Source organism: Balaenoptera acutorostrata, chromosome 14 (assembly GCF_949987535.1).
Source record: "Balaenoptera acutorostrata chromosome 14, mBalAcu1.1, whole genome shotgun sequence".
NCBI lineage: Eukaryota > Metazoa > Chordata > Mammalia > Artiodactyla > Balaenopteridae > Balaenoptera > Balaenoptera acutorostrata.
In genome coordinates, this window is record NC_080077.1 from 42,498,160 (window position 1) to 42,516,350 (window position 18,191).

At 36.7% G+C, this 18,191-nt stretch overlaps 1 non-coding gene across 1 annotated transcript; it reads right to left on the reverse strand.

Annotated features, from left to right (window-relative positions):
• Positions 1 to 8,982: 8,982 nt before the first annotated feature.
• On the reverse strand, positions 8,983 to 9,044 carry LOC114238989 (U7 small nuclear RNA). Its single transcript, XR_003624203.1, has one exon. It is a non-coding gene; the product is annotated as a U7 small nuclear RNA (small nuclear RNA).
• Between the last annotated feature and the right edge of the window lie 9,147 nt (positions 9,045 to 18,191).

An 18,191-nucleotide genomic window follows, 5' to 3' on the forward strand; every position in this document is an offset into this window, starting at 1 on the left:
CTACGAACTGATAAATGGATAAATACAATGTCGTTATCCATACAATGGAATATTATTTGGCCATAAAAAGAATGGAGTATTGATGCATGCTACAGCATGATTGAATATTAAAAACATTACGTTGTGTGAAAGAAGCCAGTCACCAAAGGCCACATATTGGATGATCCCATTCATATGAAATGTCTAGCAGAGGCAAATCTATAGAAACAGAAAGTATGTTAGTGGTTGTGAGGGGTTGGAGAGAGAGGGAATGGGGAGTGATAACTAATGGTTACAGGGTTTCCTTTGTGGGTAATGAAAATGTTCCAAAATAAGATAGTGGTGATGGATGTACAACTTTGTAAACATTCTAAAAACCACAGAATTACACTCTTTTAAATGGTAAATTTTAAATTATATGAATTATAGATCAATAAAGCTGTTATTTTTTTAAAAGTTAATGATCTAAACATTTCATCTTTGTCAGTCTCTCTAAAGACAGGGAATGAGAGTGAATATGAAAGCATGACTCTACTATATGTTGCCTAAAGGAGACATACTTTAAATAGAAAGGCACAGATAAGGTGCAAGCAAATGAATGGAAAAAGAACTACCATGCAGTGAGCTGGAGTGGGTATTTTAATATCAGATAAAAGAGACTCCAAGACCAAGTGTATTACTGTGCATTAAAAGGTACATTTCCTAATGATAAAAGAGCGAATTTCTAAGGAACATTTAACAAATATTTCTATCTCAGAATTTGCATTTAGACGTGAGGTCTAATAATTATGTCATGTAATTACAAGTTATCTGTCTCAAAGTAAGTCTGATTATGTTGATTCTTTTCACAATGAGAGCTAGTTTTTCCAAGTTATATGGTAGGCATTTTCCATAAAATGGATGAACTAAATTTGTATCTTCTAGGTTTTGTTGAAAATATATTTAAAGCTCATAATAGAAATACTTTAGAAAAAAAAAATTTTTTAGTGTATTAAAATTAACATTATTTCAGTTTCCTCTCCTCATTTTCAATATATGCAGTTTTACAAGCTTTCACAAGAGAAATGGTATGAATAATGGTCAACTGACAAGTCTACCTTCTGGTAAAGCTTCCAGAAATTGAGAAATTGAATGACTCTAGTAGCTGAGCACCAAATACATTTTTAAGTAGATAATTTCCAATTTTTTACTTCCATCAAAGTAAAAATATGGCCCAAGTGTGATATTCAAAAGAGTTAACAAGTAAGACAAGGCATGGGCAGCAGCCTATCTTTTCACTATGAGATTTTCAGCATATAGCTCCTCAGGAGTTCAAGTGCTTGAGTGACTTTGCTATAAATAAAACTATTTCTATCTACCTGTGTATGTGAACAAGTTCTTTCACCATCTCTATAAAAATAAAAAATTAGAATAGCATGTGTGCTTGAATTTCATATTTATCCTAAAATTTTGAACACTGAGGGGCAAAATCCTATTCATGGACTTGCAAAAACAAATTTTCTCTTATGTATTTTAATTAGTTTGTAATCTTTATGTTGTTTCAATCAGTTGTGTACTAATAACCCTCATAACGATAACTCAAACCAGAAAAAATGTTTTAACATTTAGAGACTTAGAACCATAGGAAATAAAATACATTTCAATTAATATATATGATTAGAAATGAAAAAATTATACATAAAAATATATGCTTAAATAATATAATAATATATATTAATAATAGTATCATATAGGATTAGGATAATAATATAATAATAGGATTATTATCTGGAACGATTTCAATAATTCCAGAGAATTATTCTAATTTAGGTAGATCTTTTAATTTAGATTCTGTTAGATACATTGAAAAGAGTGGTGACCGTTTCCTTTTAAAATATCAATAATAATAACCTGCCAGAAAGTACATCCTTTGCAACAGTATAAAATTATGATTTAAAAATTTTAGGCATTAACTTACATAGATTCCCCCTCGTGATAGGGGTTTGGAAGACAGAATAAGAACCTACTCTTTTCTCAGCTGCAACCCAACCCTAGTATCTAAGAACTTTGCAGGGGAAAAAAAGCACATGGAAATTATATAAAATGAGAAACTGACTACCTGCATCAAAAGCACCCCTCCCTTAGTGACTCTGGATTCCATGACCTGGGTCAGAACACACTTCCTCTGGGCAGTTAGCTCCAATATAGCCAGGAGGAATACAGCATTTGGGACAGAGGGCTAATCTTTTTAAAGGAAAAATATAAACTTTGCCATCCACTTTCTACAACTCTCCCCCAAAATAACAAATATCACACTCTCTCCTTCCAAGAAAGGAGGAAAAATGATCATTTGGCTACATAAATTGTAAAAGAAAATTTAGTTCTTTTTTGTTGTTTGATAATGTGTACATGAGAAGTTTTCCATTAAGAAAAAAAAAAAATTGATAGATAAGGAACATTGTCTCGGGTAGCTATCTGGCCCACAACAGAAGTTGCCTCTCCAAACACACGATGCTTCTGCTACACTTCTCTGAAGTCAGAACGCATTTCTTGGACTCCATTGCAGCTAGAGCTCCAGACATGTTTAAGTTCCACCAACACTTCTATAATAATTAAAAGGGGGAATTGAGAATGAGGCTGTACCTCTGTGGCTCTCTTGTTTCTACTGGCAAGCACTGTCATGGTTTTTGTGTAGTATGTTCCAAATTGCACTCTCTTCCAGATCCTGACACTGGTCATGGCAACTTTACTGACCATAAGAGAGACAAAAGCTCACCTCTGTGTCACGAGCCCAAAGTTGTCCCTGAAAGCGTAACTTTCTGTTTCTTCTATTTTCTACCTATTCTATAATCAATTTAGAAATTGCAATTACTATAGTTAATCGTTTGTCTCAAACGAGCTGGAGCTGGAGTAGCTTCTGACTGATATGCCTCTGTTGGGCCTGGCCCAACAGTAACAAGCTGCCATTCACAAATTACTTCCAGATTTCATTCTGTAGGGCATTCTCTTGGGGACTGATTAAAATTAGGCTGCATCTGAAATCTGCATATTCAGCTCAATCCTTCTCATCAACAGTCCCAGGAGCTCAGCTCTCTCTTCTCAAGGGTATCAAGGTAACTGCCTTTCCCATTTATAACTGGTGCTTAATCAGAGCTCCCTAATGGTCTTATCTCTGCCTAGCTAGGTTTAAGCCTCCAGACAGGAGTCACCTTTGGTCTCTGTCGTCTTACATTTCTACATCATTTGTCTGAATCACCTTACTATGAACATCCCAGTGAAATGTCTCTTTCCTTCCTGGAAACTGGACTATATGGAAATTACCAGATTATTTAATTAATTCATCACATTCCTGTTTTGTTCATTTAGATTAAAGCACTATCTCATATCTCTCAAGAAAAGAAAAGTTTTTACATAGCTTATTCCCTTTCTGAACTTCAGACAAGAGTTCTGTGCAGGTGTCACAGCTTACCAATTTTCTTTCTCTAATTTCCTCCCCTTCTGAAAAATTGAAGTCCTCTGTTTGCTTTAAATGGTAATTTTATCAACACACACAAGCCAAAGCAATTCCTTTAATTTAGGCTATTTGAGGCAGTGCACAAGGCTCCCAAGAGGAAAGAAAATACATTTTACTTCCCAAAGACTCACTTCCAACCACAGACAATCAAGGCGAAATTATTTTAAAGCTGCATGTGCTTGAACCTACATCCATCAGAGGATATTAGGTCAGCAATCAGGTCCTTAAGACATGTCTATAATTTTCCTAGATCTGCCTATTCACCTGGTAGCATCTGGACTTCTTTCCAACCTACTAGACTCTTTCATTTTATTCTTTCCAGACTGATTCACTCTCAAACACACTCATCACATGTTTTCACCTCTTTGTTGGATAACAGTCACTATAAATAGAGCCTACTACGTAAGTCTACTTCACATCTTCTATCTTCTGGCCACACAATAGCTACCTTCTGTGAGTTCTTCACCACACTCCTTTCCTGTACACTCACCTTTAAATAGTATGCCCTGTTTTTCTGTGAGTCTATGGGGATGAGGTCACGGACACTGGAGTTGAGCAGATCTACTGTCAACTCCCCAATTGAGTTGAGTGACACTGGGCAACTTATTTAACTGTTTAAGCCTTCGTTCCTCATCTATAAAGTAGGATTGATATAATACCTACCTTAGTGCTGTATGTTGTCAGAGGAAACAAATGAGATAACATGTAAAACACCTGGCTCAGCGCCTGGTGAAATTAAAGGGAAAAATGAGTCTTTTGAAATGTAATTCTCCAGATGTGATTTTATAACTCAGTCTATTGCTCATGACTAATAGAGGATTTGTTTAAAACCCCTAGAGGCACTTTCCCAGATGCTATGTGATTTGTTTCTGGAAACAGTCTACAAATAATCAAAAATAATTTTTTTTTAACTTTAGGTGATATGCTATGTATTTACTGAAATTTAATGCCATAATTATACAGGTAGTAGAGGTGCCATTGAACCTTGCTCAGCCCTGCCCCTCTCAATCCTGCCTTTTCTCCATCATTTCATCTGCTCTCTCACACAGCACTCCTCCAGCAATATTCCTCCCCAGGTTAATTCAGGACAGGAATTACATCTTCTAAGTCTTTGTGTAATGAAAGTACGTATAAAAGCTTTTCTTCCCTATTCCAACCTCAAAGTGCCCAATGCTCTTAACACATTGTTTTCTACAGTATTATTCTCTAAACAAATCTCATTTGTCCTAAATTCTTAAATGCAAGTGACCTGCTCAAAATCTAAAACAAAAATAAGCGTGTAACCAGAAATTGTCATTTCAATCAGTTTTGGAATTGGGGATGTTTCCCTATAATTTAGGTCTGTGATTCAGACTGAGGGTGTAGGACAAGGGGTTGGCAATGTCTCTTAACTCACTCAGGAATCTGCAAGTTGCTTGCCTGCTTTTATCCATCACTAGGGTTTGAAGCAAGACTCATCATCTTTAAGGTGAAGCAAATTTAGATGTAGAATTGATACAGGGTAGAATTCAACTTATTTTGTCTCTAAACAAAAGAGGCTACACTTTCTATTTGGTCAGCTGTAGATTAAATGTTATTAAGGTGCAGGGGTCACATACCAAATTTAATTTGCTTCCACAAGAAGATCCACACACAAAGAACTGTACTTAACTACTAAAAATACTGTAACAAGCCAATTTAAATGACTCTTTATATTTCAGTGTACTTAGGAAGAGTATTTTGATAGTAAATATTTTAAAACTTGTTGTAAAGAACTAACTGCAGTTTGTGAAAAATTTATACTGAAGTAAAGAGAAAAAAGCAAACTCAACATTGACCTTCACATTTTGAAGTCAAATTTTCTAATGACATGGAGAAATCAGAAGAAAATTTAAATTGTCTATTATCAAACCATCCAAAAATTTTTCATTTTTATTAACATGTTGATGTGATTTCTCCCATTCTTTTTCTCTGCTCACTTTTGAAAATATTCTTAATGATGTAACAATTAACTTTTATATCTTGTTTTTCTACTTATGTATCATTATAAAACAAACACTCTCCATATCATTAAAAACTCTTTGTAAACATAGTCTTAATAATTCCATAATATTATATCTATGTACATAATTCATTTAACCATGACCAGTTAGGCTACTTTCAATAGTTTACTTTTTATACAAATATTTTATGTATTCAAAGTTGTTAAAATTTCTGATTATTCCCTCAGTATAGCGTTAGAAAAGTAATACATTTTACCATTTTTTTATTTTGAATTTTTGAATTTTATTTATTTATTTTTTATACAGCAGGTAGGTGCTTATTAGCTGATATCCTCTCTCCCCAATACCTTACTCTTCCCTTCTCACCCACCCTTCAATCAGCCATGCAAGCAGTTGCAACCTGTGTATCATTGCCTCAGAGAAATGATCTAAGAGCAGAAAGAAAAAAGTAGTCCTTTGCTGGCTTCTGTGTTTCCATAACTGAGACCCTCACAGCATATACCAGAGATCTGAGAGAAAATATGATGAATAAAGGCAAGGCTTCCTCCTGCCATGCCTCCTTCAGCTAGAGAAAAGGTTTCCTGGTCTTCAGCAAGGGAATACAGTCAGAGGGAAAACAAGGAGAGTGTAGGAATGGTGTTTTCCAGAGAGAGGGCACAAGACCTGCTTTCTAGGCAGGTCCTAATAAAGGCTTTTGAGGTCCAAGAGGAGAGAGAGAAAAGAGAACAAACTGAGGGAATACAAAGGGGCATAAAGGAATTTTGGGAAAGATGGATATGTTTATCATCTGGATTGTGGCAATGGTTTTGTAAGTGTATACATAGAGCAGAAAATATCAAACTGTACACTTTAAACATATGTAATTTATTGTTTGTCAGTTATACTTTACTAACATTGATGAGAGACAGAGAGAGAGAGAAAGAGACCTGTGCATCAATTCCAAATAGATCCTCAGGGAGGATACAGAACCCAGAGAATAAATGGCTGCCTGGTGGTATGTCTAGACGAATAGGATCTTAAGCAGCCTGTCAGTTTCCAGTCTCTCTGGGTGGTAAGGCAGACAGAAAATGAACACTCTGTACCCAGAAGTGGCGGAGAAGCAGCAAAGAGAGCTGCCTAGAGTCATGTGGGTAAGGACAAAAGACATTTCCAGGCCAGCATGTGGACCACCGACCAAGCAACTAATGGAGCAAAGGCCATTTCAGCAGATGCCTGTGTGGCCAGATAACAGCAGGGACCCGCTGCACACCCCCTCCCAACCCTACTCTCTAGTCTTGGCTCAGGTTAAACTCTCTGGAACTCTGACACAACCCTGGGGTCCTTCTCTCAGGAGAAGGAGAAATCTCTGAATTCACTGACATTTAGTTTCTGCCACTCTGGCAGAAAAAGGCTTAAAATAGAAATTGGGTAGTTATAGATGAATAGATACTGTTGTCCCTCAGTCTCCGAGAGGGACTGGTTCAAAAACCCCCTGAGGACACCAAAATCTGTGGATATTCAAATCCCTTACACAAATAGTGTAGTATTTGCATATAACCTAGCACATCCTTCCCAACACTTAAATCGTTGCTAGATTACTTACATAATATCTAATACAATGTAAATGCTATGTAAATAGTTGCCTGTGATCACCCAATTCAAGTTTTGCTTTTGGAACTTTTTAGAATTATTTTTTTTTAATATTTTTGATCCATAGTTGGTTGAATCCACCGATGCAGAACCTGGGGATACAGAGGGTCAACTGTATACATTTCTTGTATATCTCAGTTCCAAATTCCATGACTCCAGGCTGAGACATAGTTCTTCCCTTCCTACAGCAATATTGGAAATCAGAAGAGTATGAATGAGAATGTAAGAACAAGGGTAGGTGCTATGACAACACTGCACAACTATCATCTAGTCTGATATCTAGTACATAACTGTACTTAACACGTATCCGTGGAATATTCCGAAGGATGGATGGGCAAACTCAAGTATACAATAAATCGTTGCTAACTATCCAGAGGAGCACATGATAAGTGCAAAATGAGTGGTTTTAGAAGTAAGTGCAATAAAGAGAGACTGCTAAGGGCTGGAGTCACCACTGATTTCTTCATAGGAGGAGAAAGAACTGGAGATGGTACTTGAAGATTGAGTAAAATTGGTTCAATAAAGAGATAGGATGAGTAGAGAATGTGGGTGGGTAAGCCAGGGTGCAGGGAGGCTAAAGGGGTCACAACTCAAACTAAAGTAAATTTGATGCCAATCCGATGTACTTTCTTCTATAGTCTTTTCTAAACATAGTATGTGGCAGGGATCTGATGACAACATTTGATGAATGAAGGATGGATGGATGCAGTGGAAGGATGGATGGATGCAGTGGAAGGATGGATGGATGCAGTGGAAGAATGTTAGGAATAAACTGTATTTTTTCCTAGTAAAAAGAATTGGGTTTGAAATCATGAGACCATTTAGTCTCTACCTAAAGTTTAGTTTTTATTTTTTTAAAATGCTCTTAACTTTTATTCTAATAGCAGAGTAGATACTTATGGAAGATTTCACAATATTTGAAATTACATTTAATCAGCCTTAGACGGTGTTTTTGTTTTTTTTTTTTTAAACCTGGAATCCAAGCCGTTCAAGGACTTATTGGGTAAACTCTTTCTAACTCTGCCCACCTAAAAAGAGCTCTAAGTCCATATCATTATTTCAATAGCAGTCCTGCAATAACAGTTAATGTTCTGTTACAATTTACTAACCTCTCTTACATATGTTGTCTCATTTATTCCTCACAATACGACCTCTGAAGTAAATCTCCATTTTTAGACATGTAGAAACAGAGACCCAGCAGGCTCACTTCCTTCCTTCCTTCACCAGCCAATAAATGGTGTCAAACAATTATCAGTACCAAGGCCGCAAATAACAAAGAGTTTTATTTGTGGTCTTAAGAACTGCAATTCAAGAGACACAGATTCCAGCAAGCCACAGATTTCAGTAAGACTGAAAGTGTTCTGGGAAAGAGGTATAGTCAGGGGCTTATAAAGGCAAAAAGTCCCAAGGTTATTAGAGTTGCCCAGTGAGAATGGTGATTGACTCTGACACAAGTCAGGAAATATTTATCCTTAAGGAATGGTGAGTTATTTGGGGGAGGGATACCATAAGCAGATAGGCTATCTTGAGTTATTTTAGGGTAAGGGTCCAATCCATACCTTGAGTTTCTGGCAGACCTTCTGGATGACTTCGTTAGGACAATCAGTGGCCAAAAGGTCAGATTCCTTCCAGGCTGAGCCATGCATAGGTCACACTTCTTCAGCGGCCTCCTGGCTCCATTTTAGAGAGCTCTCTTAGCAATACTGACTCCTTTTTTATTTTCCTTCCACAATGGTAACACCTAGACCCCCACCCATGCCTTTCCTCAGCACCATCTTGCTTTGCTACTGTCACCTGAAGTCCATAAAGAATGAGAAAAAAATGCCAAACTGTTGAACTGTGTACTGAAGGAGAGGATATAATAGTGAGTTAACATACTGAAGGATTTTTTTCTTCATGGGGGGTTTTCCAATGCAGACCGGAAAACCTGCTAGACAAATTCTAAAAGAGCTGTAACACTAACATATTGAAGAATTTTAACCCTGACAAAACACTAGTTGTCATTTGAATAAAAAGAAAATCTTTACTCTTTAACTGGAAGGGAAAAGAGTGTTCTTAGCTCAGCTACTCCATATTCATTATGTATATTTGGGGGAGCTTCTATATAATCTCCCACAAAGTCTCCCTCCTATTTTAAGTTCCCTCCCTGGAGCTAGAATGCTAGAGAAAACATGTTGTGGAAAAAATAATTAAGCTTTCTCGCAGAGCAAATCCCACAAAGTAATGTATCATAAAGAAAAACTCTAACCCAATGTTCTTCCTACCTGAGAGTGTTTGGGAACCGTCGACCGAAACGGCCTGTCTTGGCCAGGCACGATGATAATAACCGTTTGCGCGAGCTGTCTCACCACAGCAGGCCCGGATTAGGAACATGGTGCTGCCACTGAAAACTAACCGGGAGAATTCGGGAGGGGCCCAGGGAGGGAGGAGACGCCAGCCCAGGATATAGGCCAGCCTCCCAGAAACCCTCATCCTGGAATCCATCTTGGCCGAGAGATGCGCGCGCCACCAGGAAACTCAGACCAGATATGGGCACAAGCAAGATGATTGGCCAGAGACAACCCGGAAAGCTAACCCTATTAGCATAAAACCTGAGACTGCGAGCCCGTGGCAGAGCAGTCCTCCTGGGTTCGCTCACGCTGCTGCTCTCCACGCGAGCGCCCCTTCCCAATACAGTCTTTTGCTTTGTCAGTACATGAGTCTCCTTGGACAGTTCATTTCCGAGTGTTAGACAAGAGGCGACTCTCGGGCCCTAGAAGGGATCCCCCTTCCAGTAACAAAAGTACTAATTTAATTTTACAACAGAACAGCTTTAGGGATCTTAAGAGCAGGGTCAGGAGGGAGAAGAGGGCCCACCTAGTTGATCCTCTTACTCACTCCCTATTGATACAGGTTTGTTTCATAATAAGAATTATTTTGCACTTTGTGGAGTCTGGTTTTAAATGTTTCAAATTATAAAGCTTAGGCCACTTAGAATGGAAGAGTCTGTCTTGCGAATACTAATTAGTTTTAGTCCTCTTTCTCCCTTCACGGGAAATGAAAGCTGGGGTAATTTTTCAGGGTAAAATGAAATGTTAGGTGTCATAAGGCAGTCACAAATGGCTGGCATTTGGTACTTTACAAACTCAAGTATTTATAAACTGCAAATGCTTTATCCTTCCCACTTCTTCCACTTCTTTCTCTCTCCTCTAGTCACACTGACATGGTAACCATGTTCACCCAAAAGAGATGACATATGAAAATGTTAATTTGAGAGATTGTATTGACATCACTGTGGAAAAAAAATGTTTGAAAAGTTACTGATACATGGTGCCAGGCATTTTGATGCCTTTTGCCACAAAGCAGAACTGCATATTCGCAACTATATGCCATCTGTTTCAAAGGTTTATTTATTCATCTGATACCTGGTTGCTAAAGGAGAATCACAATTCAACAGTAGACTCACTCTGATAGGCCAGGCAACTACTCCCACATTCCCACAGCAAGCTCCTGAAGTGAGAACTTTGACATTTCTATTTTGATACCATCATGTCCATGCAGCCTCATTGACACAACATGTCAAAATGTACATTCACTGTTTTGTATTGCCAAGTAATTCCTGTGACCCATCTCTCTGACTCTCACTCAATATTTAACCCTTCCCCTGATTATGGGGCATTTTCACCTTCTAGCTGATCCATGTGTTCATTGTTTACATTTGTAAAAATTCTTATATTTATTTCATTCTTAGAAGAAACCAAAAGTTGCTTTAATTTTAATCTTTGAGAAGCAGTTTAGCCCCTGAAGTTTGCTTGTTGTCTATCCCCCAAACAATCATAAAGAAAAAGCATATACTTTACCAAATCGTGAGAGGACTGTTAGAGAGTTCATTGAGATTTCCTGGGCACTTTGGAATGGAGAATAAGAGAATATATTTTGCAAGTCTGCCAAAAGAAAAAAAAAAAAGCTGTCCATGCTCTAGATTTTCAAATAAAAAACAAAGAACCGTTATCAAGCAGGCAAATCAAATTATTAATTGAAAGTAAATGAAACAATATTATTTGCAAAATATTCAAGATTCACATGAATTCTCAGAGATTAAGTGACTAGTTAATACCTTGCTTAGCATGGTTAAGTCATCCTTTCTGAGATGAGTAAGTTCCGCAGACACAGAAGTCCGATTTTATGCAATTTGCCTATGTAGCAGGTTTGAATTTTACTCAGTCACATAACTCAGGTGTGCATGAAGAGCTGATATCTTTACATCTTTACAGTTAAACTTTTCTTTAACTCACAGTCCCTATTTTTGCTAAATCTTGTGAAGTCATCATCTCTGTCATTTCTCTCCTCCTCCCAATTGTGTGTCCTTTCATCCACCAGCCCTCTCACTCACACCTACATTCGCCTCAGTGCTCTGGAGATGCCTGCTTGCTCTCCACACACCTGTAGGGCTGTGTAGACCACTCCAGGTACAAACCAATATTATGAATGTGGACAAAAAATGTTACCTGCCATATCAGTAAACAAAGGATGTTGCAGCCATCAAGTCATGAGCCACTGCAAACCCCCCACCCCAGTGCACCTTGAGGGAATTAAGGATTGAGAAAACAGGATACTGGTCCTTGATAGCTAAGGTGCATATCAAAGGAATGATTTCAATGAATCCAGACTCTTGCATCTTCCCATACATAGAAAAGCGCTTAATTCATTGACTTGAGATGTCTGTCTTTTCTTCAACTAACAGTAATCGTTTGATGTTCTGACTACCTGGTCTTTGTTGCAAAAACTCCTATGTATCCCCGCTCCTCCCTTCCCTCTTCAGCACAGTCCCTCAGAACTATCTGAGAGGCTGTCTCCTGGCTTAAGTCCTCAGTATGTCTGCCAAATAAAACATAACTCTCAACTTTTAGGTTGTGCTTTTTTTTTTCAGTTGACGTGCAGATACAAAAATAAGAGGGAGAGAAAGCAAAAGAACATGGGGTTAGGCAATCAAGTAGTAAAAAGAAAAGCAGGTGTTTAGAGAGTGGCTGAGTCAGGTTAAAGGGCAGAGACTAGAGCAATTATTCCTGAAATCCTGTGGCTGAAGCCTCCAGGGCCTCCTCCAGGACCTGACCTTTTGTGCCTCCTGAGGCCAGACTGTTGGATTTTCCCTTCCATCCGTGCCCACACTACTTAACTCTCAACTATTATTATTGGGGACAATTTGAATCTCTATTGTTTGCAACCATAAAACCAAAAAGAAAAAAGAGAGACAAAACAGTTAGGATATCTACCTTGAAAGAAAAACAGCTTCTGAAAAACAGCAAGCCATTTCTTCCATGTAACCACCCAAAATTGTCCTCATAGAATAGTCTGCAAGTTCACCAAGACAAAGGTGTGCGTGTGTTGTATAGCCTACGCTACATATTAGAGAAATTTCAAATAGTTGTCCTATCCATAACACACCTTTTACCCAATTCAGACAAAATTCCCCTAATAAAGTATCTTTTGGGGTATTTTTAAAGCCACTTTGCCATTATTCATCCTCACTAAAGCCATCAAAGTGTTTGATAATGAAAAGAAAAAACAAACATGCAGGGGCTTCCCTGGTAGTGCAGTGGTTGGGAGTCTGCCTGCCAATGCAGGGGACACGGGTTCGAGCCCTGGCCTGGGAAGATCCCACATGCCGCGGAGCGACTAGGCCCGTGAGCCACAATTGCTGAGCCTGCGCGTCTGGAGCCTGTGCTCCGCAACAAGAGAGGCCGTGATAGTGAGAGGCCCGCGCACCACGATGAAGAGTGGCCCCCGCTTGCCACAACTAGAGAAAGCCCTCGCACAGAAACGAAGACCCAACACAGCCATAAATAAATAAATAAATAAATAAAATTCGTTATTTTCAGTCCATCTCAATCCTGTTTTTCGGAAACACACACATACAAATCTTAATTCCTAAGGTTATTCTACAATCAGGAAACAAGATAAAAATTTTAAGTCTTGCAAAACTTAGGCAAAATTGCAAAACATGTTTGAAAATGTTGAAAAAACTATCAGAAAAATATATACGTAAACTTATTAATTCCTGTTAACAAATAAAATGAGTACAATAAAGATCTCAATAAAATATGGCATATGCCATAGTAATTTGGATTTTATTTTAATAAAAATTGTTAACATGTTACAACACTGCTTAGGATAAGTTCAAAGTGTCTTCATTAGTTTTTTCTATGCATTTTTGAAAATGGCATGTTACATATAACAGTAATATATATATATGTGCTACCAGATTTTCTTCTAGTGTATTTCCAATCAAAAAATTATATGTATGTGTATATATATAAAACCTATTCTTTGGATACCTTAGACTAATTATGTAACTTTATTAATATTTCAGTAACACTCTCTTTATATATTTTAAAATATCCTACTCTTCCTTAATTTTAAGGTTTTACTGGTATACCAAGCTGAGAATTAACATCCACTGGATATTAACTATAAGGCTCTGTACAAATGTCATCATTATTGTTACTAAAATGTGGTTCCTGTCCCCCAATTTTATTTACAATAATACAAATTAACACATTCCTTTATTATAAATATCTTAATGATTTTCAAATTGAGAGGTATTTCCAAAACCCTCTGGGCAAGAGATAAATGCATAATAGGCGTGAAAATAATTAGAATTCTTGTATCATCCTTGTTACTTGAATGTCTGGTTTAAGCATTTCTACACCTGACACACTAACTTAGCTACAATGCAGCAAAACCAGCACTGTGGTAATAGAATATTGATTGTACAGTGTTCAAAGACGAAGAACTTATGTTGTTGTACTTTTTATACATGCATGATATTGTAGCCCAATATCCATGGGTTGGATAATTTTCACAAAATGAACCCACAACCACTGTGCTCGATGGCGATTTAATTATGAAATAGTCAATCTTTTGATTAAACACTTTATCTCACATAAACCTAAAATATAAGTAACCATGCTGGGCTTGGAAGAGTTTAGTACAAAAGCACAGTGAAAATATACTTACCAAGTTCAAGTACATTATTTTCCTAATTTTTATTACTAAGATTTTTTATTCTCATTATGAACATTAGAAAGAATTTTCTCATAGAGATTCTAATCTCACAGGGATCAAGTATTAACTCCATGTAGTCCTCTTCCCAGCACACAAAAAAATTAGGAGTAATTTTATCAAGGTGCCAAAATATAATTTTAAACAGAATCCCTCTGATGGGACCATTCTTATGGATATAATGCTGATGCTCTTTTTAGAAATAAGTTAATCATGAAGAAAATAATGAAGAGATGTTATTCTATTTACTTGGAAATGCAAACATAAAACCGAACAAGAATTGTAAATAGAAACCAGAAGGTCATCTTGGCATCAAGATCAACAAGTCTTTATTAAAATGTTGCTTTGAGAGAATTAAGCAGTGAGGAATGAGGAACAGGAAATAGTACCTTTACAAATTTAAGAGTTGAAAAGGTCATTAAAATTTATTAAAACTGCCATTCTACATAAATCCCCTTTCTAGCATCTCCAACAGACGCTTATTCAAGATCTACTTGAGTATCTCCAGGACAGCTGTTTTGTTAAGATGTTATATCTTACATTGAGACAAAATCTACTTCTTTGTCTTAAGCTGGTCTCCTATACCACAGGTGAGAGTCTAAAAGTGTACAATTTTTCTGACGTTTATTCTGGCAAAACAAATCACAAAACTCTAAAATGTATCTATACCTTGACCCTGTAGTTCTAGTTCTAGGGCTTTAGCCTAAGGCAATAATCAGTTATATATAAGGAATATATATATTCCATATATAAATTTCATATAGACATATATGAAATTTCTAATAAGGAATTTACATATATAGAAATTAAGTTGTTACTTAGAAAAGTGAAAATTTGGAAACAAACTAGTGTTCAAGAATGGAGAATTATTAAACTATGATTAATCCATGTAAGAGAATGCTATGCAGTCATCACAAATCATATTGTAGATAAATATAGTCACAATATGTTTTAATTAAATAATGTATATATAAAGTGCTTAGTAAAACTCTGACACAGAGGAAACAAAAAAAAATATTAATTTGTATATTATTATTGTTTTTAAATTTGGCAATAAATAAGCATATTCAGTATACCATTTATTTAAAAATACATATATGTATATATTTATATGTATGAACAATCATAAAAATATGCCAAAATATTAATAAAAGTTGTTTTTAAGTGGTGAGATTAGAAGAGATTATAGTTTTTCTTTCCCTTCTTGTTTTTCTATATTTTCAAATTTTTTGCATTAAGTATGCCTTCCTCTTGCAATCTAAAAACTAAATGTTATTTTAAATAGATTTATTTCACTAATACTTGATAAATACCTACTCTATGCCAAATACCAATGAACAAGGCTTATTTTTCATTACAAAACAATACTATATACAGATTATGAATGTATATATAAATATATTTATATATTTTATAAGTACCAAAAAAAAATAAACAAGAAGAATACAATTTCATGAAAGTAGAAGCTTCTGGAAAGGAAGAGAAGGCAGTAAGGCTGCGGAAGATTAGAAAGAAATGTAAATTGTGTCCATAAAATTTTATTTCTTTTAAAAAGAAAGGAAAATATCTAAAACAAATGATAGGTGCTATCATTTTTCAGTTATGGGTAGTAAGTATGATCATTCTGGGTTCCTTTATTTTTTAAAGATTAATAGTACAATAAAATGTAAAATTTTTAGCAATAAATAAAACAAATACTATACTACAATAAGTATTATAAAAAGAAATGAACATAAAAATTATGTGTTCTATGACTGAACAATTCCACTCCAACTTAAATGAGTCCATATGTTCACCAAAAGACACATTTAAGAAGTTTATTGCAACTTTACTCATAATAGTGCAAAACTGGAACCAATGTATGTGTTCATTAACTGTAGAATGGATAAATAAATTTTTAACTTAAGTAAGATATTATTTAAATACCGGAACATTCACCCAACTTAAAATGTGCAATTCAGTGATTTTGAGTAAATTTACAAAGTTGCACAACTATCACCATAGTCTAGTTTTAGAACATTTTCACTACCCCAATAAGATCCCTCATTTTCCTTTACAGCTAATCCCTGTTCTCAACCTCAGGAGGAAGCAACCGCTAATCTAATACTTTCTTTCTCTATAGATTTGCTTAATTGTGGTAATTCTTTACAGCTAAAGCAAATTGTGGCATATTCTTATAAAGAAAAAATATAGCTACACTCAACAGAAAAACCTTAAATATAAGTCGCCACACAAAACAAATAGTTTATGCTATACGGTTTCCATTTATAGAAATTCAAGAACAGCAAACACGGTTCTGTGATGACAAAGGTCAGAATAATGGTTATCATTAAGATGGGTATTGACTTGGGATGGAAAGCAGGGAGGCTTCTGAAGTGCTGGAAATATTCTGCTCCCTGATCTGGGAGGTGGGTACATGAGTATATACAGATGTGAAAATTAAGAATCATTTCATTTAAAATAAAATCATTTCATTTTTATTTTATGTCCTAATAAAAAAATTTAAGGAAATAAAATAATGCCCCACCCATACCAATTCTTCTTTCTTAAACCCTCACTTATCTATCTCATCATTTTCCCCCTCCTTTCACTTATGTTTCTAACATGTCATTGCCAAGTTCAAAGGTGGATTTTCTGAGAAATGTTACTAAAACCATTCAGTTGTTTATTTAAAGGACCTGAGAAAAGACAAAGCAAATGTCATAAACTCATCTTCTCTCTTCTCCACTAGTCTACATTTCTGAAGTGATGTGCTATGAGAATGGATATCTGATGAGAAGAGGAAATGAGTTTACAAGGATAATAAAGCAACAGTGAGGGCTTCCCTGGTGGCGCAGTGGTTGAGAATCTGCCTGCTAATGCAGGGGACACGGGTTCGAGCCCTGGTCTGGGAAGATCCCACATGCCACGGAGCAGCTGGGCCCGTGAGCCACAATTGCTGAGCCTGCGCGTCTGGAGCCTGTGCCCCGCAACGGGAGGGGCCGCGATGGAGAGAGGCCCGCGCACTGCGATGAAGAGCGGTCCCCACACCGCAATGAAGAGTGGTCCCCGCTTGCCGCAACTGGAGAAAGCCCTCGCACGAACCGAAGACCCAACACAGCAAAAATAAATAAATAAATAAAGGATAGTCTTCTAATTTAAAAAAAAAAATAAATAAAGCAACAGTGAAAATAGAATAACACACTCATTTCAGCTGAAAATAATACAACCAGCACCACAGCCAAATTGTTATGGCTTTCTTAAAAAAAAAAAAAAGGAAGCAAAGGAGGAAGGAATAAAGGACTTGCCATCCAAAGCTTTTCGATTACTTAAATCTTTACATGCCTTCTTTTTTAAATACTCTTTTTTCTTCATAAATTTATTTACTTATTTATTTATTTTTGGCTGCATTGGGTCTGCGCGCGGGCTTTCTCTAGTTGCGGCGAGGGCTACTCTGTTGCGGTGCGCGGGCTTCTCATTGCGGTGGCTTCTCTTGTTGCAGAGCATGGGCTCTAGGCGTGCGGGCTTCAGTAGTTGTGGCTCGCGAGCTCTAGAGCGCAGGCTCAGTAGTTGTGGCGCACGGGCTTAGTTGCTCCGTGGCATGTGGGATCTTCCCGGACCAGGGCTCAAACCTGTCCCCTGCATTGGCAGGCGGATTCTTAACCACTGAACAACCAGGGATGCCCCAGATGCCTTTTTTTAACGTGTGAAATGTACCATGTAAAAAGATAACAAAATTGAAGGGTTTTTCCTTTTGAAAGCCACATTTAACATCTTAAAGTGGTAACACACATTCTACTTAGATTTTAAAAGACTAGTGTTTGAATATTACTAAGTATCTGGTATTCAAAAATCAGCAGTGTAATGAGGAGTAACACCCCTGTGGTTTCTGTGCCCTCGATAGTGTGCTTCAATAGTTAAGTCAATCATGGTAAATCAGCACCACAAACCCACCTCTAACTACACTGCTTAACCACAGGGCAATGACACCATCTACTGCATGACCACATACTCGAGGGAATTCCAGCCATTTGAAACCATTTAATCAGTCCCCATCACAACACCTGTGCTTGAGACTATGCATCTTA